The sequence below is a fragment of the Gossypium raimondii genome, unplaced genomic scaffold (assembly GCF_025698545.1).
Source record: "Gossypium raimondii isolate GPD5lz unplaced genomic scaffold, ASM2569854v1 Contig00318, whole genome shotgun sequence".
Classification (NCBI taxonomy): domain Eukaryota; kingdom Viridiplantae; phylum Streptophyta; class Magnoliopsida; order Malvales; family Malvaceae; genus Gossypium; species Gossypium raimondii.
In genome coordinates this window covers 3197-30000 of record NW_026291418.1, presented here as the reverse complement: position 1 = coordinate 30000, position 26804 = coordinate 3197, and the positions used below count along the sequence as shown (strand labels likewise).

The following is a 26804-nucleotide window of genomic DNA, read 5'->3' as shown; positions in this document are numbered from 1 at the left end:
AAGTTGCATATTATCTTTTTGAAATGGATCCTGGGGAAGAGTGTTGCTAAATTTAGACCGTCGGTATTTCATGAGGTTGCAAGGTCAGACAAAACCTTGGTCCCTGGTCAAGATGCCACTGTCGGAATATCTTATCTCTTTCTCGGGAAAATAGATATTACCGAAAAAATTTTCAGTTCAATCCTTTTTTTCTCCACTCGGACCAATCCGCCCACTTGGCTTCTTGTATTTAAAGTGATTTGGGTATCTACTCAATGATACTATTGTTCCGTACCATTATGGAAGAAGATTCGGATAAAATATACACTTCCTCGGAATGAAAAAATCGATCTACTTTCATTTGGTATTTTGGCTTAACCTTTTGACTCCTCGATACTCAATCCATCCTCCTTTTGACGATTGAATGCGCCCTAGAGTCCCATATTTAGTAATTCTGAACTCTTTCTTCTGTCGAGGATCGTCAAAAAAGCAAAATACTTTTCTACGGAAAATACCATTTATGGGTATTTCGATCGAGATACCGGAATGGAATGCAGCATTAGTTCTTTCTCTTGGTCTTGAATCAATTGAAATGGAATAATAAATCTATTTCTTCGTCTCTTTGCCAATAAATCAGCATTCTCGTGGAGAATAGCAGAATATATAAATCACTGATGCCCAGTACCTATTATTCGATTCAATTCTGAATAATCGTAAATCCTATCTTCTTTTATCGAAAATCCGAACTAAATAAGTTGTGTCTCACTTGATCATTATTCACTGAGAATCTGAAATATATCTTCGTTCGGCAGAAAGATAATGAATGTTTATTTGATCTTGATCTTTGTGGAGCGAAAAGGAACTACACTGAATTTGTACGAACCCCTGATAATATCCACAAATGGCTTGTTTTGGTAAGAGATGGACATTACTATATGTAAATTCAGGGCAGAATGGTACATCGGTACTCCAGTGCACCCTCTGAGTCAAAATAAGCAATCTCTCTTGTTCTGATTCTACATATTGATCGTTTTGAACTAAAGAAAACTTTTTGGTGGAATAGTCACCTTATGTATAATATCTTCGCTCTCAATAATTACATACAAGTCAGATAACATAAAAAAGCAGGATGCCCGTGACGTGTGCGTGTAGGATGAACCAATCCTCATTGAATTTGATTTTCCATTAAAAGGGCTCATACATGTTCTGCAGTACCCCTGTAAATACTCCGCCGGTATGAAAAGTTCTTAATGTTAGTTGCGTTCCCGGTTCTCCAATGGATTGCCCGCAATAATACCTACAGCTTCTCCCAATTCAACCAGGTCACCATGGTGGGGCTCCGACCATAACATAATCGACAAATCCAGATGTACTCCTACAAGTAAAGGGAGTTCGAATAGATATTGATTTATGTTCGAAAGGCTCTGAATCGATCGACAAGCCCAAGCCCAATATCTTGATTTCGAATGGCATACCGCGGACCCATATATATATCGTCCGCTAATACAAATTAATGTTTGGATAAAATTCTTTCTGGAAGCGTCCTCTTTTGAGGACTCACAAAATCCCTCAGGTGGTGCCACAATCTGTTCTACGTACAACAATGTGTTGAACTACTTCAACAAGTCTGCGCGTAAGATATCCAGCATCTGATGTTCGTACGGCGGTATCCACAACCCCTTTTCGGGCTCCGTAGCAAGAAATGATATATTCTGTTAAAGACAGTCCTTCGCGTAAATTGCTTTGAATGGGTAAATCGATCATTTGTCCTTGGGGATCCGACATTAATCCTCTCATACCTACTAATTGGTGCACTTGGATGCATTTCCTCTAGCTCCTGAAAAGACATTATATGGACTGGGTTAAACGGGTCAGTCATCCTAAAATTGGATTCATTTCTTGTCGCAAATATTCACTTGTAGCATACCATATCTCAATTGATTGGCGTAATTTTTCTACCGTGTACATTCCCAAAATGATGGTGTTTTCAAAATCAAACTTTGTTGTTCAGCATCTTGGACTAGCCATCCTTAGAAGGTATCGTTAAAGATCATCAATTCCTAATGAAATGGATGTAGCAGTGGCTTGCTGGAAACCCAGAGCTTTACTTGATCAGGATGTGTGATGTATGCCATTCAGTGATCTATTAATCTGCTAATAAGCCGTTTAATGGCAGTTCCATCTATCACTTTATTGTGAAATACCAGATTGGCCCGTTCTGCCATAATACCCCTTATTCCTTGAGTGGACTTCGCCAATGGGTTTGAGTCAATGATTGGAAAACTTCCTTTCTCGATCTTGATTGTGGTAGAAAGTCGGGTCAGGAACTGGGGTCCTAGTTGAACCGGAGACCAATTCATATTGGTGTCATAAATTTTTTAGCTTAGATACCATATGATTGGGTATCATATGAGTAGGCCGAAAAAACCCTTGTATAGCTTCTTCGATTTCTCGGTAAAGAAATATGATAACAGTGGTTCGAATGTATATACAAAGAATTTTTTTAAACTTCTTACTATTAGATAATGTCCATAAATCTCATGATAGGTACCCAAAGATTCATAGTGAACTTCGATGGGAGCTTCTCTTGAAGCAATAACGCATTACTCTAGTCATACCAGAGCCACAAGGACTATCTAAATTGATTCTTTTCTGCCTATAAGCTCCAATCGCATCATAGGAATTACAAAAAAGGCTCCTTGTAGACTTATAGTTATTATCGTCAATTCTTTCATTTTGATAGCTTTTCGATTCCATGGATTATACCTATTCCTTTAAATACCTCGACGATTCCCACTCGTTAATACATAGAGCCCAATAAGCATATCTTGAGTCGGTACGGAAATGGGATCCCCAATAGCTGGAGACAAGAGATTCATATGAAAAACATAAGTAAACGAGCCTCCGCTTGCCTCTAAAGATAAAGGTACATGAACTGCCATTTGATCCCCATCAAAGTCTGCATTGAATCCCACAAACTAATGGATGTAAACAAATAGCGCGTCCTTCCACTAAAATAGGTTGGAATGTATACCTAATCTATGCAGAGTAGGCGCTCTATTCAATAATACAGGATGTCCCGCATAACTTCTTGGTATTTCCCATACAATCGGCCTTTTTCCGAATTTTACTCTGCAACTCCTATGTTCGGAGCAAGATGTTGTCTAATTAGACCGCAATTACAAATGTCTGGAAAAGCTCTATTGCTATTTCGCGAGGCAATCCACAGCGATGTAATGAAAGTGAGGGGCCAACAACAATGACAGAACGTCCCGAATAATCGACTCGTTTGCCAAGCAAAGTCTCGCGAAATCTTCCCTCTTTGCCTTCAATTACATCTGAAAACGACATAAACCTTATTATGACCGTCCCTCATTGGTTGTCGCGGATTCCATTATCAAGAAGTGTATCCACGGCTTCTTACTAATTTTCCTGACACATTACTAATTCCCCTGGCGTAGATCTACTTGTTGTTAATAGATCGGTAGGTATTATTTGATAGATAACTCTTCTATAGAGTTGTTAATATCCGAACTCATTAGTTTACCCCATCTATCTGAATGATCGGTCTCAACTCAGGGAGGAAGAACCGGTAATAGACATAAAACCATCCATTCTGGTTCTATATTTGTTCGAATAAAATGCTTAGCCAATTCCATGCGTCTAACAAAAAATCCTTTCTTCTTCAATTTTCGATCTTCCCATTCATTACCGTGAGGCCTTCTTCTCTAATTCTTTCCATTCTACCACCGAATAATCGATAAAATTCGCAAATCTAGATCAGCTAATTGTTCTCGAATAGCACCTGCTCAGGTAGAAATTTCGCGACTTCGAAATGTATCGAAACCTTGGGTAGTAAAAAAAGTGGGATACTGTATTTCAGGATTGAATTTCATATTCGAATGAACCTCGTAATCGTAAGAAAGTAGGTTTTTGCGATGGGCCTAGCAAAGAAAATTAGGATAGGGCCCTAGTCCCCCCCCTCAAAATCGGACATGAGTTTCCTCTCATCCGGCTCAAATAGTTACACCAAATAAAGATAAGTAAAGGGTTCTCGCTTTCAAATTCTAGAACCCCCAAAGGTCTACTCTTTACTCAAGTTCCAAGAAACATTTCATTGATTGATTCTTCTTTTATTGATTTATTGATTTCGATTTTCTTAATTCTTTATTCAATATTCAATTCAAAATTAGGACATAAATGAAATGTGAAATTCTTCAGTAGTCTACTTCCCCTCGAATGCTGAATCCTCTAAAATTAAAGGAGTGTCATAAAGGTTTACTTGTATGTACCCTTCCATTCGATCTCTTAGGTCCTGCGGTACCTCGACGATTATACCGATGCCCTTAACTTAAAGCCTAAGCCTATATGCGATGTAGACTCCTGCAACCATGACATATTTGTTTCCTTGAACATAATTTCATTTCTTTCTAAAGAACTAAAGAAATGAAGGCAGTTAATTCACAAAAAAGTCTTTTTTCACGTACAACTCAAAATTCCTAGTTATTTATTTTTACTGACTCGACCATAGACCAATTCCCTTTTATTTGGGAGTATTGAATACGCCCATAATTCTGAGCTTCATGTTACTCTTCCCAAGAGACATGTCAGATCCAGGCATCCCAATTCGATTGAATGGGATGACAGTTTCTCATTCTAATCTGTAAAATAATAATTTCGATCAAATCACACATCGCAGTATACTGAACCTCTAATTCTTTGAGGTTTGTCTAAAGATTGGCGATATAACTAGGAAGACGTTTCAAATACCATACATGAGTTACTGGACACCAGCCTTATGTATCCCATTTGATATCTTCGTATCCGAGAATCAACAAATTCAACTCCGCATTGTTCACAAATTTAGGGCCCTCCTTTTGATTTCCAATTACTCGATAATTTCCTACGCAAATTCCACTTTTTATGGGTCCAAAAATTCTTTCACAAAATAATCCATCCTTTTCCGGTTTATTGGTTTTGTAATGAAAAGTATAGGTTTGTCACCTCTCAGGTTTCTCCATTAGGTAGGATTTTCTTGGCCAAGCACTTATTTGTTGGGAGAAGCAGTCCAATTCGGAGTTGTTGATGTTTATATCGGTCGATCATAGAAAAATTCTGATTCATTCCGATTAAGCTTCCTTCCTATTAATCTGGAAGTTCTTCTCAGATACAAAAATGATTCAGTTCCAGAGCCAAAGATCGTAATTCTCGGACGAGCAATCGAAAAGATTCTGGAGCATCTTCGGGTTTATTATTGTTCCTCAATGATCGTAGTCCCAAGTACTTGGCGAGCTCTAATATGATCAGATTTATAAGTAAGCATTTCTTGTAAAATATGAGCAACACAAATCCCTCTAGAGCCCAAACCTCCATTTCTCCTACTCGTTGTCCTCCTTGCTTGGACCTTCCTCTAAGTGGTTGTTGTGTAACAAGTGCATAATGTCCACTGGAACGCCCATGTATTTATCATCAACTTGATGAATTAATTTCAAGATATAAGGTTTTCCTATTATAACAGGTTGCTCAAGGGCCTCCCGTTCTTCCATCAAATATTCTGCTTTTCCTGGATATTCAGGTTCAAATACCCATGGATTCGCTGTTTGCTTACTGGCTTGATATAATTCGGAAGCACTAGTTTTCTCAAGCCTCTTGTTCATATCTCTCATCAAATGGTGCTATTCGATAATGTCTATCTAGTAGACTCCCTGCTAACCAAGCGAGCATTCAAATAGCTGTCCTACATTCATTCGTGAAGGTACTCCTAATGGGTTGAAGACCATATCAACAGGTCTTCCGTCTTGCAAATAAGGCATATCCTGTCTAGGTAAAATTTTGAAATGATCCTTTATTTCCATGCCTTCCGGCTACTTTATCTTACTTTGATTTCGCGTTTCTGTGAAATATATACAATCGTTTCGGATTATAACTAGAACCCCTTTTTTCTGGACCCATCTCATCGATGACTCGCCCTCCACCTATAGGTAATTTGAGACAAGTTTCCTTTGAAGGATACCTGAATCCCAAGTATGGCCCGTAATAATCTATCTTCTGGAGCATACGATGATTCTTTCGCCACCTGAGGCGTTAATTTCCCTACTAAAATATCGCCTGTCTCCACCCAAGATCCCAGCATCACAATTCCATTTTTGTCTAAATTGCGGAGTAAATGGGCTTCTAGGTGCGGTATTTCGTTAGTGATTCTTTCAGGACCTTGGCTTGTCATGAGTCTGAATTTCATATTTTCGTATGTGAAAAGTATAAATATCTTCATATACTAGACGCTCGCTAATGAGTACCGCATCCTCAAAATTGTAACCTTCCATGGCATATAAGCTACTAGTACGTTTTGCCCAAGCAGGTTCGCCACCAACCGTGGCGGCACCGTCACTAAATTTGCCGCACAATGCATTTACCCGCCGAACCCGGCAGTTTGTGCATGCAAGTATTTTGTTGGAACGTTGATACATAACTAATGGAATGCCTAGAGCATCTCCATTGACCGATAAAATAATCTTGTCGGTATCGGTCGAAATGATCTTTCCCTCGTGATCGGCTATGGCGGAACTCCTGAATCTAGAGCCACTTGGCGTTCCAACCCAGTTCAACAATGCACTTCTCGGAACGAAAGCGGAACTCTTGGCGTTGCATATTAGAACTCATTAAAGCCCGATTCGTCATTATGCTCGATAAAAGGAATGAGGGGCTCAATAGAAAATATTGAAAGGAAAAATACTTCGAAGATGAACTTGTTCCCATGCAATAGTCAGGAATTCTTGGCGGTATCGAGCCGGAACAACCTGTTCTTCCTGAATACCTGATTCAAGGCCAAGAATTTCCTGCCGCTACCATATAATATTCATCTCGACTTGGGGATAAATAAAGCATCTGTGCTTTTTGATCTCTCAAAGATTTTATAAAATGGACTTTCTAGAGACCCCAATGACCAATCCTGGCGAATTGCTAAGGATCCATAAGAGTCAACATTGATCCTTCAGACGTGTCAATTGGGCAAATGCGTCCATAGTGACTAGGATGGATATCGTATCCGAAAATTAGCAGTTCTTGGTCAATCCTCCAGGCCCAAATAACTCAATTTTCCCATACTATTTGTGTCAATGGTTTATTCGATCAAAACTTGAGACAATGGGTGTAATCCGAAAAGGATTCATAAGTGGTTGTTAATGGAGTCAAGTTACCAAATTCTGAGGTCGATCAATTTATGCCTAATTGCTCACATATAGTTCCTCTAACTACATTTCTAAACGAACCAGAGCCAATCCAATTGATCTTGTAAGAGATCCTTTACAGAACAGAATGCTTATTTTTCAAATGATTCATATCGTCAAGTGTACCCATTCAAATTTCATTCCAATCAAACGATCCGCAGCTGCCAATATATCTCGCGGTAACAAAAATGTATTGTTCTGAGGTATATTAAGATTCAATCTCTGGTTCATATTTCGTCGACCAATCCTTCCTAATTCACATCTTTGCTGAAAGAATTTCTTTTGTAATTCCTTACACAGGATTCAGAAAATACCGGATCCCCGCCTACACAGAAAATTGTTGATAAAACTCAAAATGGCATTTCTTTTAATTTTTTTCCTTATCGGTCAGGAAAGACAAGAAAATGTTCCCAAGTCGAAAACGTTCCATTTGGTCCTGAATAGCGTCTTTCAAAAGCGTTTCCGCTTCCTCAGTGAATGTCTTGGTAGAAGATATGATTTCTTGGAACTGAGGTTTATTCGTTTTTAAGTAAGTACGTAACTCAACGAAATTTCCTTACTTGTCCAATTTCTAATGAATCAAGATAACCATTCGTTCCGGTATAAATAGTACTTATCTGTTCTGCCACCGTAAGAGGAGCTGATTGGGATTGTTTAAGCAACTCACGTAATCGTTGACCTCGTGCCAATTGATTCTGAGTAGCTTTATCGAGATCAAAAGCAAATTGTGCAAAGGCTTCTAATTCGGCGAATTGGGCCAATTCAATTTTGATTTACCAGCGACTTGTTTCATAGCTTTAATTTGAGCCGCCGATCCTACTCTGGAGACGGAAATCCCATTAATAGCAGGTCTGATTCCAGCATTGAATAGATCGGCGGATAAGAATATTTGTCCATCTGTAATGGAAATCACATTAGTAGGAATATACGCCGAAACGTCTCCCGACTGGGTCTCAACTATTGGTAAAACAGTCATACTTCCTTCACCTAACTGAGAACTTGATTTGCGGCTCTTTCTAAAGGCGCGAATGCAAATAAAAAACATCTCCTGGATAAGCTTCGACCCGGCAGGTCTTCGTAATAGAAGAGACATTTGGCGATAAGCCTGTGCTTGCTTGGAAAGATCATCATAAATGATTAAGGTGTGTCGTTCACGATACATAAAATATTCAACCAAAGCAGCTCCTGTATAAGGGCGAGTATATTATAATGTAAGCTGGGGAATCCGCCGTTTCGGCTACCACAATGGTGTACTCCATCGCTCCCCTTTCTTGGAAAGTGGTCACTACCTGAGCACAGAAGATGCTTTTTGACCGATAGCTACATAAAGCACATATTACATTTTGCCCTTGCTGATTGAGAATCGTATCCGTGGCTACTGCTGTTTTACCGGTCTGTCTATCCCCAATAATTAATTCTCGCTGACCACGTCCTATAGGGATCATCGAATCAATAGCAATAAGGCCTGTTTGAAGAGGCTCATAAACGGAACGTCTCGAAATAATACCTGGGGCAGGAGATTCAATTAACCGAGATTCAGAAGCTGAAATTTCACCCCGACCGTCAATAGAAGCAGCCAGGGCATTTATAACACGACCCAAATAAGCCTCACTCACTGGTATCTGAGCAATTTTTCCTGTTGCTTTTACAGAACTTCCCTCTTGTATCATCAAACCGTCACCCATTAATACAACACCAACATTATTTGATTCCAAATTTAGGGCAATGCCTATGGTACCCTCTTCAAATTCTACTAATTCACCTGCCATTACTTCATCAAGACCATGAATACGAGCAATGCCGTCGCCCACTTGAAGGACGGTACCAGTATTTACAATCTTTACTTCTCTATTATATTGCTCAATACGTTCACGGATAATATTACTAATTTCGTCGGCTCTAATAGTTACCATGAGTATTTCCTAATTATTTTTTGGAAGAAAAAAAATAATGCCTACAATCTACAATAAAGTAAAAGGTAAAAAAAAGGGCTAATCAGTTATTTCTTTCATCACCCAAACAAGCCAATATTAGCGCTAATGGTGCGTAAATGTAACTCGTTGTTTAAAGAACTATTCAGAGTTCCTAGAGCTCCTTGTAAAGCTTGTTGGAAAACCCGTTGTCGGACTTGATTAATCGCTCTTTGTTGTTCAAAATAAATGGTTTCATTTTTGTAATTTTCTAATTGTTCCAAAATCTTATAAGTTGAATTAATCAAATTCAATTTTTCTCGTTCTATCTCAGAGTATCCATTCACTCGAAACTGATCCGCCTCTATTTCTACTTTCCGTAAGCGGGCCTGGGCCTTTTCCAGCCGTTCAATAGCCCCCCCGCGTAGTTCTTCTGAATTTCGAATAGTATTCAAGATCCTCTCTTTTCGATTATCTAATAAATCACTTAATGAAAGTAGATTATCTTTCCATTCATTTTTTTATTTCAAAAATTCCATGATCCCTTCCCGAACCAAACATGAACCTTTCGATTCATTTGGCTCTCACGCTTAATTATTTCTTATTTATTGGGAATTAATTCCTAATATCTTTTTTTCTAATGTAATGAGCTTACCCTCTCCCTCTCGTCTCTATTCATATTCAAAATATCGAAACTGATTACTAATACAAGACCAGAATATTCGGAGATTCTTCTGACCAAAATAGAAAATATATCAAAAAACTAAAAAGTATAATAAAAAAATAATAAATCAAAGATTTACATATAATTTGTAATTTATAATTGTACTTAGAATTGTATAATGTATAATTGTAATTTGTCAGCAAAGTTGTTTCTTTTTTTTCTTCAAATTCAAAATTCTTCTCCTTTATACATAGGTCATCGATTCAGCATTGGAAAAAGGGGCTCAAATCGTTTTATCGACATGAGTGTTTTATATCGAAAAAACATTTTTGTTTTGAAAATATTTCTGTATTTAGTAACATAGTAGTAGAAAGAGTACCCTGCTGCATCTGAACTTCAAACGGGTTTGGCCTTAACCATGTTAATGGTCCCAGATTATTGGTTAATAGAGAATCAAAGTCGATGTACCAATGAATCACGAAATGCTATGGTTCTATAATATGATTTTAAAAATTTATTCAGAAGTAATTCGCGGGATCATGCACTCTTTTCTTTCCTAGTTATAATGAAAAAAAGTACAACTGGGTGAATCCAGCCTATTCTTGAAATAAACAACTCACTTTACTCCCTTTCCAAAAAGATCAATACACCAAGGACTACACTTAGATTTATTGGATTTGTTGCTAAAATATCGGTATTAACCCCGAAACTCCCGGCGGATGGCCAGTGACCCAAGAAACGAAAGAATCAGTTACATTTTCATATGATCTCCTATTTTATTTTAGATAGACTAAAAAAAAAGAACTCGGTTCTTTCTTTTTGTATTATATCGCTTTGACTCCTTTTCCATTTATTCTATTCTATTTATATTATTCTAATTATTCTAATTCTATGTATTTCTTTTTTTGTTTTAATAAATTATTAAATTTATTATAAAATTATTCATTATTATGATTATGAATTTTCATTTACCTATGTATAAACGGAGTCAAAAATAGATTCTATTTATCTAGTTAGCTAGAAATGTATTTTTTTTTTTTCAATTGAAAATTCCCAATAATAATAATTCTTATTAGAATTAGGGGGCAGGTTTCATGTCAATGGCAAAATACCTCATTTGTTGCAACACTCCTTTAAACAATAAATAAGAAATAAGTAAACAAGAAATTAAGAAATAAGGGGTTCTCTTGAACTAAGAAGGGGAAGGAAGAAAGCGAGTCGGTGTGATAATTCCTCATCCTCAAATTAATCCTTCCCATGGATTATTGTCCCAACGAATAATTAATTGTAGGGGTGAAATCTTGATAGAATTCGAAAAAGCGAGGAGTAAGTCCCAAGCCATAAAATAAGAAAAAAAAATACAAAATTCTCATGTTTATAGGATTAAACAAAGGGATTCGCAAATAAGAGTGCCAATGCTACAACCAGCCCATAAATTGTTAAAGCTTCCATAAAAGCCAAACTAAGCAATAAAGTACCTCGTATTTTTCCCTCTGCCTCGGGTTGTCTCGCGATACCTTCTACAGCTTGGCCCGCAGCAGTACCTTGACCAACTCCAGGTCCAATAGAAGCAAGCCCGACAGCCAACCCAGCAGCAATAACGGAAGCGGCAGAAATCAGTGGATTCATGATAAGTTCCTCGCACCAAAATAAAGAAATGGTTAATGATACAATCATCCAATGAATTTTGACTTAATTATATTATTCCATCGCTAAGATTCAACCTGCCGAAGTAACTAAGAACTCCGAATGGAAGTGAGAAGATTATTGAACCGTCAGAACTATTTCGACATCTTTTTTTTAGGTCCTATCCGCTAGATTTTTTTGAATCCGCACATACTTTGTTCTTCCCTTTCTTTTTTCCAACCCATTCTTTGCTTTGAATTCTTCGTTTTTGTCTTTATTTTATTTATCTCTTTATTCGTTCAATTCATAGTCAAAGACGAAACAGAGGAACTTCTATTCTTCTATTGGAATACCTATCTAAATCCACAGTAGTAGGTTGGATTAGATATATTTTGAGTTGGTATATAACTAGTCAATATCTAATATCCCATATACATGTGTTTCTTACATAACGTAAACCAACTATTCATGTCTTAGATTCAATTGGATTCTAGAATTCTTCCTCAAAGGATAGACAAGAGCTGTCTTATAGCCATTAGATTCCATATACCTAATTTTACCCCCTTTTTTTCCTAATCATTTTTTTTATATCGTTTTTGTAATGTAAATTCGTCTCTTCCTTTTATTTTTATTTAGCATTATCTCACATGGATACAATCTAAATGGACAATTCATTAGACCAAATCATTGCATACAAATAAAACATCAATATCAGTATTTGATTGAGCTAAGTTCATGCAATTTATTTTATTATTTATGAAAAAAATTTCTTTTGGTCAATCATTGAATTGAATGAAGAAATCGACTGAAATGGGAATCATTCTATATAAAGAACAGCTTTTTAAAAATCATAGACCCTAAATTGATACCATAAGAATTCCTATTCGAATTAGGACTCATAATATTGAAATTGAATAAACAAAAACAATATCAAGATAAAGATAATATTGATTGAAGGTAAATATGATATAAATATAAGTAATAAAAAAAATGGACCAACCCAGAATTTTAGGAAAAGATCTTTTCAATTAGATCTCTTTCCTTTTTTTATTACAATTCTCTAATATCGTAATCTTTTTTGTTATTACTCTAGATCGTCGTATTTGTATATTTATGGTCCCTAAGTAAGTAGATTATCTTGAGTTGCGCATACATTGGATTGGACCAAGCTAAGCTAAAAAAGAAAAGGGCTAGACTATTTCAAAAAAAAAACTAGTCAATGATGACCCTCCATGGATTCGCCTATATAAGCCGCAGCTAAAGTTGCAAAAATAAGAGCTTGAATCCCACTTGTAAATAATCCAAGGAACATGACAGGTATAGGGACGACTGAAGGTACTAAAGAAACAAGAACAACAACTACTAATTCATCAGCTAATATATTCCCGAAAAGTCGAAAACTAAGTGATAAGGGTTTTGTGAAATCCTCTAAAATGTTAATAGGTAAAAGAATTGGAGTGGGTTGAATGTATTTACTGAAATACCCCAATCCTTTTTTTGAAAGACCCGCATAGAAATATGCTACTGACGTGAGTAAAGCTAAAGCAACAGTAGTATTTATATCATTCGTAGGTGCGGCTAACTCTCCATGAGGTAATTGTATGATTTTCCAAGGTAACAGAGCACCCGACCAGTTAGAAACAAAAATAAATAGAAACATAGTTCAATAAAGGGAACCCATGGACCATATTCTTCTCAATCTGAGTTTTGCTTACGTCTCGAATGAATTCAAGAACATATTCGAAGAAATTTTGACCGGCGGTTGGAATGGTTTGTGGATTCGAACAGCGATAACAGCGGAACCTAATAAGATAGCAATTACAACCCAAGAAGTAATAAGTACTTGGGCATGGACTTGGAAACCTGCTATTTGCCAATAGAAATGTTGGCCTACTTCCACACCAGAGATATCGTATAACCCGTTTAGTGCGTTTGATATACCATTCATATTGCCCTCTGACAGAAATAGAACTTTACTTAAAAAATAAAAAAAGGAATTATTTTGATTCAATCTTCTCTTGCCTACTCAAATTCTATATTTTTGACACCGACGAAACGAATCACACAATATTCACAGTTTTTTTATCTCTTTTGTGCGATTCAGGATATAGTAACCGATTCCATAGATCTATGTAGTTCCAAAAAATAATTTATTTATCTTATTATTAATCAAGGATTTCGTATATAGCTAGAACAACCCTCACAAATTGCGACTACTAATTTGTTAAGAATTAATCGAATTGAAGCTATAGCGTCATCATTTGCTGGAATCGAAATATCTGCGAGATCGGGATCGCTATTTGTATCGATTAAACAAATTGTTGGAATTCCCAAAGTGATACATTCTCGCAGAGCCGTATATTCTTCTTGCTGATCAACGATGATTACAATATCAGGCAATCTCGTCATATATTTAATCCCTTGAGATATGTTTGCAAGCGAGATAATTGTCTCTTCAACATAGCTGCATCTCTTTTCGGAAGACGGTTGAGTCCCCCCGTCTTTTGTTCTGTTCTCAAGTCCCTGAACTTATGAAGCCTCGTTTCTGTAGTGGGCCAATTTGTTAACATACCACCGAGCCATTTTTTATTAACATAATGACACCGAGCCCTTATTGCAGCCCGCGCCACCGAATCAGCGGCTTTATTTTTGGTACCAACAATTAAGAATTGTTTTCCCTTACTTGCTGCATCAAAAACTAAATCACAAGCTTCTGATAAAAAACGAGCGGTTCTAGTCAGATTTGTAATATGAATACCCTTACGTTTTGCAGAGATATATTGGCGCCATTCTAGGATTCCATTTCCTAGTACCATGACCAAAATGAACTCCTGCTTCAACATCTCTTCAAATTTATGTTCCAATATCTTCTTGCCATTTCTGTTTGCACTTCCTCTCTCTCTCTTTTTTTTAAGTAAAAAAGAGACACCTAAAATAAATAATAGTTCCAATGGAACCTTCTCTTCTACCGGGGATTGGTCGTTTATCCACGAGCCAAGCCATTACTTTCTATTCGTTATTCTCTTTATTACTATTAACAAATTAACAACTCAAATGACCACAACAAATTATCTTAAGAATCATTAAATTCTATACCTATAAAGAGCGGCCTGATGTATCATGTAAATTGTTTGAAATGCAAGAGTCAAATAATTCTCGGTGGTGGAAGAAAATATCTCTCATTTCTCCCCGAAGAAATTCTTTTTTGTTTCCAAAGAATGTTGTTATGTTGCCGTGACCGGTGCACTAATCCTTTGAATCCGGTACCGGCGGGTATCATACCCCCAAGCACAACGTTTTCTTTCAGGCCTTTCAACCAATCGATACGACCCCGGAGAGCAGCTTTTGCTAAAACTCGAGCAGTTTCTTGAAAACTTGCTTCAGATATAAAACTTTGAGTGTTCAGAGATGCTCTCGTTATTCCCAATAAAACAGCTCGATAACAAATCCTTCTTCTAAAAGCACGCCCGTTCGTTCCGCTCGCAATAATCCAATCAGTTCCCCGGGTAAAAAAACATTAGACATTCCATCTTCTGAAACCAATACTTTTGATGTTATTTGACGTACAATAATTTCTATATGCCTATTATGGATCTGTACCCCCTGAGATCGATAAACCTTTTGGATCTTATTAACCAAAGAGACGACTTTGCACTATAGTTAGCTCAGCACCAATCACGAATCCCCAAAGAATTCCAAGAATTCTTGTTATACATTCGTTCAACCCTCAATTCTCTTTTCTAGGTTCATCGATATTGAATCAATCGAACGCACTTCTAACACTTGTTCCACTTTTGGAAGACCCTGCGTTATATCACCAGATCTCGATTTTCATATATAAATGTAACTAACGTATCTCCTTCGTAAAGTTTCTCCATAATGCCCATGGACAGTTGCTCCCAGGTCGCCAAATAAGGCAGCCGATCTTATTACTATAGAATCAGCTTGAACAATAAAAACTTGACCCGATTTTAGGCGTGGTCCGCTTTTGGCTATACATACATTTCACAAATAAACTGCCCAAGACTAATTATTGTGGACGTTTCTTCACAATAATTATGATGATAATGATGATGGGAAAATACCAATTCAAATTGACTGCATTCAAAAGATGTTACGGCATGGATCGAAATTATAAATTCTCCCATTTTCAGCTATTAAATAATAGTTAAGTACTTGAAAAGCCTGTTTTAAATTGTCAAGCTCAAATATTTCGCTACCGAGGTCTGATTATGAGTTATTAAAGGGTAAAATGATGAATAAAATTCGCAATTTTGGGGCTGTTCTAAAGGACCCAATAAATTCTTAATTGGAATTAGAGGATCTTTTTTAATTGATTGTTTTATCACATTGTGATATTTTACATCGTTGAATGGGCCCATGCGAAAACAATTAGATGATGACAAAATTATCAAAGATTGGGATTCCTTATTTCTGTTCAAGAGCGTATGAATAGTTCCGTGATTTTGGCTAAACGATTGTTGAATCCTTGCGTTGGAATAAATGGAATAAAACGGATTTTTATTGGTACGATCTGACCTATTATCAGAAATCAATTCTGAACCTGACGGATCATTTCTTTTTCTGATATAAAAAATATGAGATTTCACTAAGTCGATTCTTAGGAAATCTCGAATCAGATCATTGTCCTTACTTCAACAAAGGAAGCACAGACCTCTTCGGCGAAAGAACTTTTGTTGTCTTGGTCCCAACTCAACACTAAACAAGTCCGAACTAGTTGAATACTTGTGTCAGAAATTCTCCGAGTCGGTTTGCCATTTCCATAAAGGATATAATTGACAGCTCGAAGTTGCATATTATCTTTTTCCCGAAATGGATCCTGGGGGAAGAGTGTTGCTAAATTTAGACCGTCCGGTATTTCATATGGGGTTACAGGTCGAACCAAAACAAAATACTTTTTCTTGGTAGGTGTGATCCGTTGGACATAGATCCAATTTTTCAATTTTTTTGATTCCTTAGAGTTTGTTTTGCCCGTTCCTGGTGGTATCAAGATGCCACTGTGTCGAGATATCTTATCTCTTTCTCCGGGAAAATAGATATTACCCGAAAAAATTTTCAGTTCAATCCTTTTTTTTCTTTCCTCGGACCAATCCGCCCACTTGGCTTCTTGTATTTAAAGTGATTTGGGTATCTACTCAATGATACTATTGTTCCGTACCATTATGGAAGAAGATTCGGATAAAATATGCACTTCCTCAGGAATGAAAAAAAATCGATCTACTTTCATTTGGTATTTTGGCTTAACCTTTTTGACTCCTCGATACTCAATCACATCCTCCCTTTTGACGATTGAATGCGCCCCTAGAGTCCCATATTTAGTAATTCCTGAACTCTTTCTTCTGTATCGAGGATCGTCAAAAAAAGCAAGAATACTTTTTCTACGGAAAATACCATTTATGGGTATTTCGATCGAGATACCGGAATGGGAATGCAGCATTAGTTCTTTCTCTTGGTCTTGAATCAATTGAAATGGAATAATAAATCTATTTCTTCGTCTCTTTGCCAATAAATCAGCATTCTCGTGGAGAATAGCAGAATATATGAAATCACAATGCCCAGTACCTATTATTCGATTCAATTCTGAATAATCGTAAATCCTATCTTCTTTTTTATCCGAAAAATCCGAACTAAATAAGTTGTGTCTCACTTGATCATTATTCACTGAGAATCTAGAAATATATCTTCGTTCGGCAGAAAGATAATGAATGTTTATTTGATCTTGATCTTTGTGGAGCGAAAAAGGAACTACACTGAATTTGTACGAACCCCCTGATAATATCCACAAATGGCTTGTTTTTGGTAAGAGATGGACATTACTATATGTAAATTCGGGCGAATGGTACACATCGGTACTCCAGTGCATTTCCCCCTCTGAGTCAGAATAAATATGTTTTCGAACCCTCTCTTTCAAATTTAAAGTGTATGTTCCCGCGCGAATCTCAGCAATCACTTGTTCTGATTCTACATATTGATCGTTTTGAACTAAAAGAAAACTTTTTGGTGGAATAGTCACCTTATGTATAATATCTTCGCTCTCAATAATTACATACAAGTCCAGATAACATAAAAAAGCAGGATGCCCGTGACGTGTGCGTGTAGGATGAACCAAATCCTCATTGAATTTGATTTTTCCATTAAAAGGGGCTCGTACATGTTCTGCAGTACCCCCTGTAAATACTCCGCCGGTATGAAAAGTTCTTAATGTTAGTTGCGTTCCCGGTTCTCCAATGGATTGCCCCGCAATAATACCTACAGCTTCTCCCAATTCAACCAGGTCACCATGAGTGGGGCTCCGACCATAACATAATCGACAAATCCAAGATGTACTCCTACAAGTAAAGGGAGTTCGAATAGATATTGGTTGTGTTCGAAAGGCTCTGAATCGATCGACAAGCCCAAGCCCAATATCTTGATTTCGAATGGCAATGCACCGCGGACCCATATATATCGTCCGCTAATACACGACCAATTAATGTTTGGATAAAAATTCTTTCTGGAAGCGTCCTCTTTTGAGGACTCACAGAAATCCCTCGGGTGGTGCCACAATCTGTTCTACGTACAACAATGTGTTGAACTACTTCAACAAGTCTGCGCGTAAGATATCCAGCATCTGATGTTCGTACGGCGGTATCCACAACCCCTTTTCGGGCTCCGTAGCAAGAAATGATATATTCTGTTAAAGACAGTCCTTCGCGTAAATTGCTTTGAATGGGTAAATCGATCATTTGTCCTTGGGGATCCGACATTAATCCTCTCATACCTACTAATTGGTGCACTTGAGATGCATTTCCTCTAGCTCCTGAAAAAGACATTATATGGACTGGGTTAAACGGGTCAGTCATCCTAAAATTAGGATTCATTTCTTGTCGCAAATATTCACTTGTAGCATACCATATCTCAATTGATTGGCGTAATTTTTCTACCGCGTGTACATTCCCAAAATGATGGTGTTTTTCCAAAATCAAACTTTGTTGTTCAGCATCTTGGACTAGCCATCCCTTAGAAGGTATCGTTAAAAGATCATCAATTCCTAATGAAATGGATGTAGCAGTGGCTTGCTGGAAACCCAGAGCTTTTACTTGATCCAGGATGTGTGATGTATATGCCATTCCGAAGTGATCTATTAATCTGCTAATAAGCCGTTTAATGGCAGTTCCATCTATCACTTTATTGTGAAATACCAGATTGGCCCGTTCTGCCATAAATACCCCCTTATTCCGCTGAGTGGACTTCGCCAATGGGTTTGAGTCAATGATTGGAAAACTTCCTTTTCTCGATCTTGATTGTGGTAGAAAGTCGGGTCAGGAACTGGGGTCCTAGTTGAACCGGAGACCCGAATTCATATTGGTGTCATAGAATTTTTAGCTTAGATACCATATGATTGGGTATCATATGAGTAGGCCGAAAAACCCTTGTATAGCTTCTTCGATTTCTCGGTAAAGAAAATATGACCAACAGTGGTTCGAATGTATATACAAAATTTTTTTTAAACTTCTTACTATTAGATAATGTCCATAAATCTCATGATAGGTACCCAAAGATTCATAGTGAACTTCGATGGGAGCTTCTCTTGAAGCAATAACGCATTGCTCTAGTCGCCACCGGAGCCACAAAGGACTATCTAAATTGATTCTTTTCTGCCTATAAGCTCCAATCGCATCATAGGAATTACAAAAAAGGCTCCTTGTAGACTTATAGTTATTATCGTCAATTCTTTCATTTTGATAGCTTTTCGATTCCATGGATTATACCTATTCGCACAAATACCTCGACGATTCCCACTCGTTAATACATAGAGCCCAATAAGCATATCTTGAGTCGGTACGGAAATGGGATCCCCAATAGCTGGAGACAAAGAGATTCATATGAGAAAACATAAGTAAACGAGCCTCCGCTTGCGCCTCTAAAGATAAAGGTACATGAACTGCCATTTGATCCCCATCAAAGTCTGCATTGAATCCTTACAAACTAATGGATGTAAACAAATAGCGCGTCCTTCCACTAAAATAGGTTGGAATGCCTGTATACCTAATCTATGCAGAGTAGGCGCTCTATTCAGCAATACAGGATGTCCCCGCATAACTTCTTGCAGTATTTCCCATACAATCGGCCCTTTTTCCCGAATTTTACTCTTAGCAACTCCTATGTTCGGAGCAAGATGTTGTCTAATTAGACCGCAATTACAAATGTCTGGAAAAGCTCTATTGCTATTTCGCGAGGCAATCCACAGCGATGTAATGAAAGTGAGGGGCCAACAACAATGACAGAACGTCCCGAATAATCGACTCGTTTGCCAAGCAAAGTCTCGCGAAATCTTCCCTCTTTGCCTTCAATTACATCTGAAAACGACTTGTAAACCTTATTATGACCGTCCCTCATTGGTTGTCCGCGGATTCCATTATCAAGAAGTGTATCCACGGCTTCTTGTACTAATTTTTCCTGACACATTACTAATTCCCCTGGCGTAGATCTACTTGTTGTTAATAGATCGGTAAGAGTATTATTTCGATAGATAACTCTTCTATAGAGTTCATTAATATCCGAACTCATTAGTTTACCCCCATCTATCTGAATGATCGGTCTCAACTCGGGAGGAAGAACCGGTAATAGACATAAAACCATCCATTCTGGTTCTATATTTGTTCGAATAAAATGCTTAGCCAATTCCATGCGTCTAACCAAAAAATCCTTTCTTCTTCCAATTTTTCGATCTTCCCATTCATTACCCGTGAGGCCTTCTTCTCCTAATTCTTTCCATTCTACCACCGAATAATCGATAAGAATTCGCAAATCTAGATCGGCTAATTGTTCTCGAATAGCACCTGCTCCGGTAGAAATTTCGCGACTTCGAAATGTATCGAAACCTTGGGTAGTAAAAAAAAGTGGGATACTGTATTTCCAGGATTGAATTTCATATTCGAATGAACCTCGTAATCGTAAGAAAGTAGGTTTTTTAGCGATGGGCCTAGCAAAAGAAAAATTAGGATAGGGCCCTGCGGGATCCCCCCCTCAAAATCGGACATGAGAGTTTCCTCTCATCCGGCTCAAGTAGTTACACCAAATAAAGATAAAGTAAAGGAGTTCTCGCTTTCAAATTCTAGAACCCCCCAAAAAGGTCTACTCTTTACTCAAGTTCCAAGAAACATTTCATTGATTGATTCTTCTTTTATTGATTTATTGATTTCGATTTTCTTAATTCTTTATTCAATATTCAATTCAAAATTAGGACATAAATGAAATGTGAAATTCTTGAGTAGTCTACTTCCCCTCGAATGCTGAATCCTCTAAAATTAAAGGAGTGTCATAAGGGATTTACTTGTCTATGTACCCTTCCATTCGATCTCTTAGGTCCTGCGGTACCTCGACGATTATACCACGATGCCCTTAACTTAAAGCCTAAGCCTATATGCGATGTATAGACTCCTGCAACCATGACATATTTGTTTCCTTGAACATAATTTCATTTCTTTCTAAAAGAACTAAAAGAAATGAGGCAGTTAATTCCACAAAAAAAAGAAGTCTTTTTTTCACGAGGTACAACTCAAAATTCCTAGTTATTTATTTTTACTGACTCGACCATAGACCAATTCCCTTTTTATTTGGGAGTATTGAATACGCCCATAATTCTGAGCTTCATGTTACTCTTCCCAAGAGACATGTCAGATCCAGGGCATCCCAATTCGATTGAATGGGATGACAGTTTCTCATTCCTAATCTGTAAAATAATAATTTCGATCAAATCACACATCGCAGTATACTAGACCCTCTAATTCTTTAAGAGGTTTGTCTAAAAGATTGGCGATATAACTAGGAAGACGTTTCAAATACCATACATGAGTTACTGGACATGCCAGCCTTATGTATCCCATTTGATATCTTCGTATCCGAGAATCAACAAATTCAACTCCGCATTGTTCACAAAATTTAGGGCCCTCCTTTTGATTTCCAATTACTCGATAATTTCCACAAGCGCAAATTCCACTTTTTATAGGTCCAAAAATTCTTTCACAAAATAATCCATCCTTTTCCGGTTTATTGGTTTTGTAATGAAAAGTATAGGGTTTTGTCACCTCTCAACGGTTTCTCCATTAGGTAGGATTTTCTTGGCCCAAGCACTTATTTGTTGGGGAGAAACTGAGTCAATTCGGAGTTGTTGATGTTTATATCGGTCGATCATAGAAGAAAATTCTGATTCATTCCGATTAAGCTTCCTTCCTATTAATCTGGAAGTTCTTCTCAGATACAAGGAAATGATTCAGTTCCAGAGCCAAAGATCGTAATTCTCGGACGAGCAATCGAAAAGATTCTGGAGCATCTTCGGGTTTAGGTATTGTTCCTCAATGATCGTAGTCCCAAGTACTTCTTGGCGAGCTCTAATATGATCAGATTTATAAGTAAGCATTTCTTGTAAAATATGAGCAACACCAAATCCCTCTAGAGCCCAAACCTCCATTTCTCCTACTCGTTGTCCTCCTTGCTTGGACCTTCCTCTAAGTGGTTGTTGTGTAACAAGTGCATAATGTCCACTGGAACGCCCATGTATTTTATCATCAACTTGATGAATTAATTTCAAGATATAAGGTTTTCCTATTATAACAGGTTGCTCAAAGGGGCCTCCCGTTCTTCCATCAAATATTCTGCTTTTTCCTGGATATTCGGGTTCAAATACCCATGGATTCGCTGTTTGCTTACTGGCTTGATATAATTCGGAAAACACTAGTTTTCTCGAAGCCTCTTGTTCATATCTCTCATCAAATGGTGCTATTCGATAATGTCTATCTAGTAGACTCCCTGCTAACCCAAGCGAGCATTCAAATAGCTGTCCTACATTCATTCGTGAAGGTACTCTAATGGGTTGAAGACCATATCAACAGGTCTTCCGTCTTGCAAATAAGGCATATCCTGTCTAGGTAAAATTTTTGAAATGATCCCTTTATTTCCATGCCTTCCGGCTACTTTATCGCCTACTTTGATTTCGCGTTTCTGTGAAATATATACACGAATCGTTTCGGATTATAACTAGAACCCCTTTTTCTGGACCCATCTCACATCGATGACTCGACCCCTCCCACCTATAGGTAATTTGAGACAAGTTTCCTTTGAAGTGGATACCTGAATCCCAAGTATGGCCCGTAATAATCTATCTTCTGGAGCATACGATGATTCTTTCGCCACCTGAGGCGTTAATTTCCCTACTAAAATATCGCCTGTCTCCACCCAAGATCCCAGCATCACAATTCCATTTTTGTCTAAATTGCGGAGTAAATGGGCTTCTAGGTGCGGTATTTCGTTAGTGATTCTTTCAGGACCTTGGCTTGTCACATGAGTCTGAATTTCATATTTTCGTATGTGAAAAGAAGTATAAATATCTTCATATACTAGACGCTCGCTAATGAGTACCGCATCCTCAAAATTGTAACCTTCCCATGGCATATAAGCTACTAGTACGTTTTTGCCCAAAGCGAGTTCGCCACCAACCGTAGCGGCACCGTCCGCTAAAATTTGCCCCTTTTTAATGCATTTACCCCGCCGAACCCGGGCAGTTTGATGCATACAAGTATTTTTGTTGGAACGTTGATACATAACTAATGGAATGCCTAGAGCATCTCCATTGACCGATAAAATAATCTTGTCAGTATCGGTCGAAATGATCTTTCCCTCGTGATCGGCTATAGCGGGAACTCCTGAATCTAGAGCCACTTGGCGTTCCAACCCAGTTCCAACAATGCACTTCTCGGAACGAGAAAGCGGAACTGCTTGGCGTTGCATATTAGAACTCATTAAAGCCCGATTCGCGTCATTATGCTCGATAAAAGGAATGAGGGAAGCTCCAATAGAAAAATATTGAAAAGGAAAAATACTTCGAAGATGAACTTGTTCCCATGCAATAGTCAGGAATTCTTGGCGGTATCGAGCCGGAACAACCTGTTCTTCCTGAATACCCTGATTCAAGGCCAAAGAATTTCCTGCCGCTACCATATAATATTCATCTCGACTTGGGGATAAATAAAGCATCTGTGCTTTTTTTGATCTCTCAAAGATTTTATAAAATGGACTTTCTAGAGACCCCCAATGACCAATCCTGGCATGAATTGCTAAGGATCCGATAAGTCCAACATTGATCCCTTCAGACGTGTCAATTGGGCAAATGCGTCCATAGTGACTAGGATGGATATCTCGTATCCGAAAATTAGCAGTTCGCCCGGTCAATCCTCCGGGGCCCAAATAACTCAATTTTCTCCCATGCACTATTTGTGTCAATGGATTTGTTCGATCCAAAACTTGAGACAATGGGTGTAATCCGAAAAAGGATTCATAAGTGGTTGTTAATGGAGTCAAGTTACCAAATTCTGAGGTCGGTATCAATTTATGCCTAATTGCTCCGCATATAGTTCCTCTAACTACATTTTCTAAACGAACCAGAGCCAATCCGAATTGATCTTGTAAGAGATCCGCTACAGAACGAATACGCTTATTTTTCAAATGATTCATATCGTCAAGTGTACCCATTCCAAATTTCATTCCAATCAAACGATCCGCAGCTGCCAATATATCTCGCGGTAACAAAAATGTATTGTTCTGAGGTATATTAAGATTCAATCTCTGGTTCATATTTCGTCGACCAATCCTTCCTAATTCACATCTTTGCTGAAAGAATTTCTTTTGTAATTCCTTACACAAGGATTCAGAAAATACCGGATCCCCGCCTACACAAGAAAATTGTTGATAAAACTCCAAAATGGCATTTTCTTTTGACCCAATTTTTTTTTTTTCCTTATCGGTCAGGAAAGACAAGAAAATCTCAGGGTAGCAAACATTCTCTAGAATTTCTCTTAGATTCGAACCCATAGCTGATGATAGAACTAGAATAGATATTTTCTGTTTCCTACTTACACGAGCCCATATCCTTGCTTTTCTATCAATCTCTAATTCTAACCTCCCTCCCCAATCTGATATTATGGTACCAGTATAGACCGAAATTCCGTTATGATCCAATTCTGATCGATAATAGATACCGGGGCTTTGCAATATTTGATTGATCACAATTCTGTATATTCCATTTACTATAGAAGTTCCGAGGGAGTTCATTAAAGGAATGTTTCCAATAAAAATTGTTTGTTCTTGCATATCCTTACTGGTTTTCCAAATTAATCCTGCGGATACATATAATTCAGAAGAATATGTGAGTGATTCATATACAGCATCCCTTTCTTTTATCAACGGTTCCACCAATTGATATGTTTCCACAAATAATTGAAATTCAATTTCTTGCTCTGTATCTTCAATTTTTGGAAACTTATAAAGTTCTTCTGTTAAGCCCCGATCCATGAACCCACAAAATCCTTCAAATTGTATCTGATTCAACCCAGGTATTGTAGACATTTCCCCATTTTCATCCCCGAGCATTTTGAATTTCCCATTTCTCAAAAGAATCCCATTCTTTTCTCATTCTTCATCGAATCCTACGAATCGATCTAATAATGATGGAATTGAATTTCTATTCTGTTTACTGAATCACATGAAATTTTATCTAACTCCATATACCATATAATATATGTGGAATGTATGAAATATGAAATGCGTATGAACGGAAGAAGAAAAATTATACTCAAATTTTTATTTATATTTAGAACAAACAGATACAGAAAAGAATTGATAAATGCCATTTAGCCGCATGGAGTTTTGTTTTTGTATAGAATATAAAAAAAAATAATTCAATTTCTACCATTATTATGATATTACATATTCCAATCCGATTGAATACCAGAAAAATGAAAGGAATTCCTGATTTGATCTGTTCATTGAGATAAAGACAAAATAATTCTAAAATATATATATAGGGAGAGAGTTGATTTTTCTAGCGCTTAATTTTTTCATGGACTCCATTGTTCAAAAAACGATTCGCAGAGAAGATAGATGTTTTTACCCACTTTTTAGTTTTTTATTTTTTAGTAGAATATTTAGAATATGATTGAAGTGCGTACGAAAAGGGGGCTTATATTTATTAAACATGTGCAGATATAGCATTTCTATTTATATATGTCTTTCTTTTATTCCATTATAACGCTCTAATGGAGACAAGACATGGCGTGCTCTATCAAAAATTCTATTTTTTCTTTTATTTTAATCTATTCAATGAAAAATTGAAACACGATAATTTCGTGCTGATTCCCTATGGACATCATATCTAGATAGATAAAATACCTCATTAGATAACTATAACTGTGTAACAACTTATGCTCTGGGGTTTACATAGACTCATAATTGCTGTTATATTATTATAATATACTTGAAATTCAGAAAGTTTTTTTTTTATTGAAAAAAAAAATCAATACTGATTAGTTATGTATCCAGTTTGATTTTCTTATACCATTAGAAAAAGACAAGTGAAGAAGAATCGTCCATAAATTTGCAGTCAATAGTTAATGGTTCCAATTTATTTGTCCTGAATTTTGACTTTTGTAACTGAGAATCCACATTTTCTTTTTCAATAGAAAAGAAAGGGAAAGTTTTTAGATATTGTGTGTCTTGAGATACTATAACCAATTGAAGGTATGGATCCGATCTAAAAATGAAAAAGAAAAGGGGGATACTCTCCTTTTTTTGTTTGTAGCCTTTTGGCGACATGGCCGAGCGGTAAGGCGGGGGACTGCAAATCCCTTATTCCCCAGTTCAAATCCGGGTGTCGCCTGATCAACAAAAAACTCGAAATCCTAACGTCTCCTAACGTCTAGGATTCAAGGAAAAACTAAAGTAGTGGAAGGGAATCAGTAAATCTTGATATGGAGCCCCCTTACTAATGGAGTGGCTACTAGAGGTCTTGAATTAGATTGGATAACAGGGTGTCTAATTAACTAATGAATGGTTGTAGAAGGGTTGGAAGATACTTTGTATACAGACGGATGAAAGTCTCTGAATGTTCAGGCATCAATTAATATTAGATTGGATAGATAATCGGCTTTTTACTTAATGAGGGACACCAAAAGAAAGAATAAGTCTTATTATTGATACATGTGAGTAACATTCTTTTGATATTTCCAAAAGTGTTACTGCGCATTTTGCTTATGTTAATGGTTCTCGATTTTACTCGAAATCATATAAGAGCTTGTTATAAGCGGATTTATCAAGTGATTCATCAACGGTGGCGTGTCACAATTCCCTTTTCTTTTTGACTCTGCGCCAGTAATTCCACTATTATTAGTGAACAATAATGGAAAAATGGAATTCCTTCATATTTGTTTCATATTCATAGAGATAGGGGACATAATACACATGGATATAGTAAGTCTTGCTTGGGCTGCTTTAATGGTAGTCTTTACATTTTCCCTTTCACTCGTAGTATGGGGAAGAAGTGGGCTCTAGGGGTACTCCTAATTG

General features: G+C 37.2%; 1 non-coding gene and 8 pseudogenes across 1 annotated transcript; 1 reads left to right on the top strand and 8 right to left on the bottom strand.

The window, feature by feature from the left end:
- Positions 1–72, bottom strand: part of LOC128038806 (DNA-directed RNA polymerase subunit beta''-like) — a 901-nt pseudogene extending 829 nt beyond the window's left edge.
- A 59-nt stretch (positions 73–131) lies between these two features.
- Positions 132–2204, bottom strand: LOC128038805 (DNA-directed RNA polymerase subunit beta''-like; annotated as a pseudogene).
- Positions 2205–2710: 506 nt separating this feature from the next.
- Positions 2711–3386, bottom strand: LOC128038810 (DNA-directed RNA polymerase subunit beta'-like; annotated as a pseudogene).
- A 1722-nt stretch (positions 3387–5108) lies between these two features.
- On the bottom strand, positions 5109–7551 carry LOC128038807 (DNA-directed RNA polymerase subunit beta-like; annotated as a pseudogene).
- Positions 7552–7618: 67 nt separating this feature from the next.
- LOC128038808 (ATP synthase subunit alpha, chloroplastic-like) lies at positions 7619–9649 on the bottom strand (annotated as a pseudogene).
- Positions 9650–14341: 4692 nt separating this feature from the next.
- LOC128038802 (DNA-directed RNA polymerase subunit beta''-like) lies at positions 14342–18758 on the bottom strand (annotated as a pseudogene).
- Positions 18759–18967: 209 nt separating this feature from the next.
- LOC128038804 (DNA-directed RNA polymerase subunit beta'-like) lies at positions 18968–20240 on the bottom strand (annotated as a pseudogene).
- Positions 20241–21614: 1374 nt separating this feature from the next.
- Positions 21615–26208, bottom strand: LOC128038803 (DNA-directed RNA polymerase subunit beta-like; annotated as a pseudogene).
- TRNAC-GCA (transfer RNA cysteine (anticodon GCA)) lies at positions 26047–26118 on the top strand. The gene has a single exon. It is a non-coding gene; the product is annotated as a tRNA-Cys (tRNA).
- Positions 26209–26804: the final 596 nt, after the last annotated feature.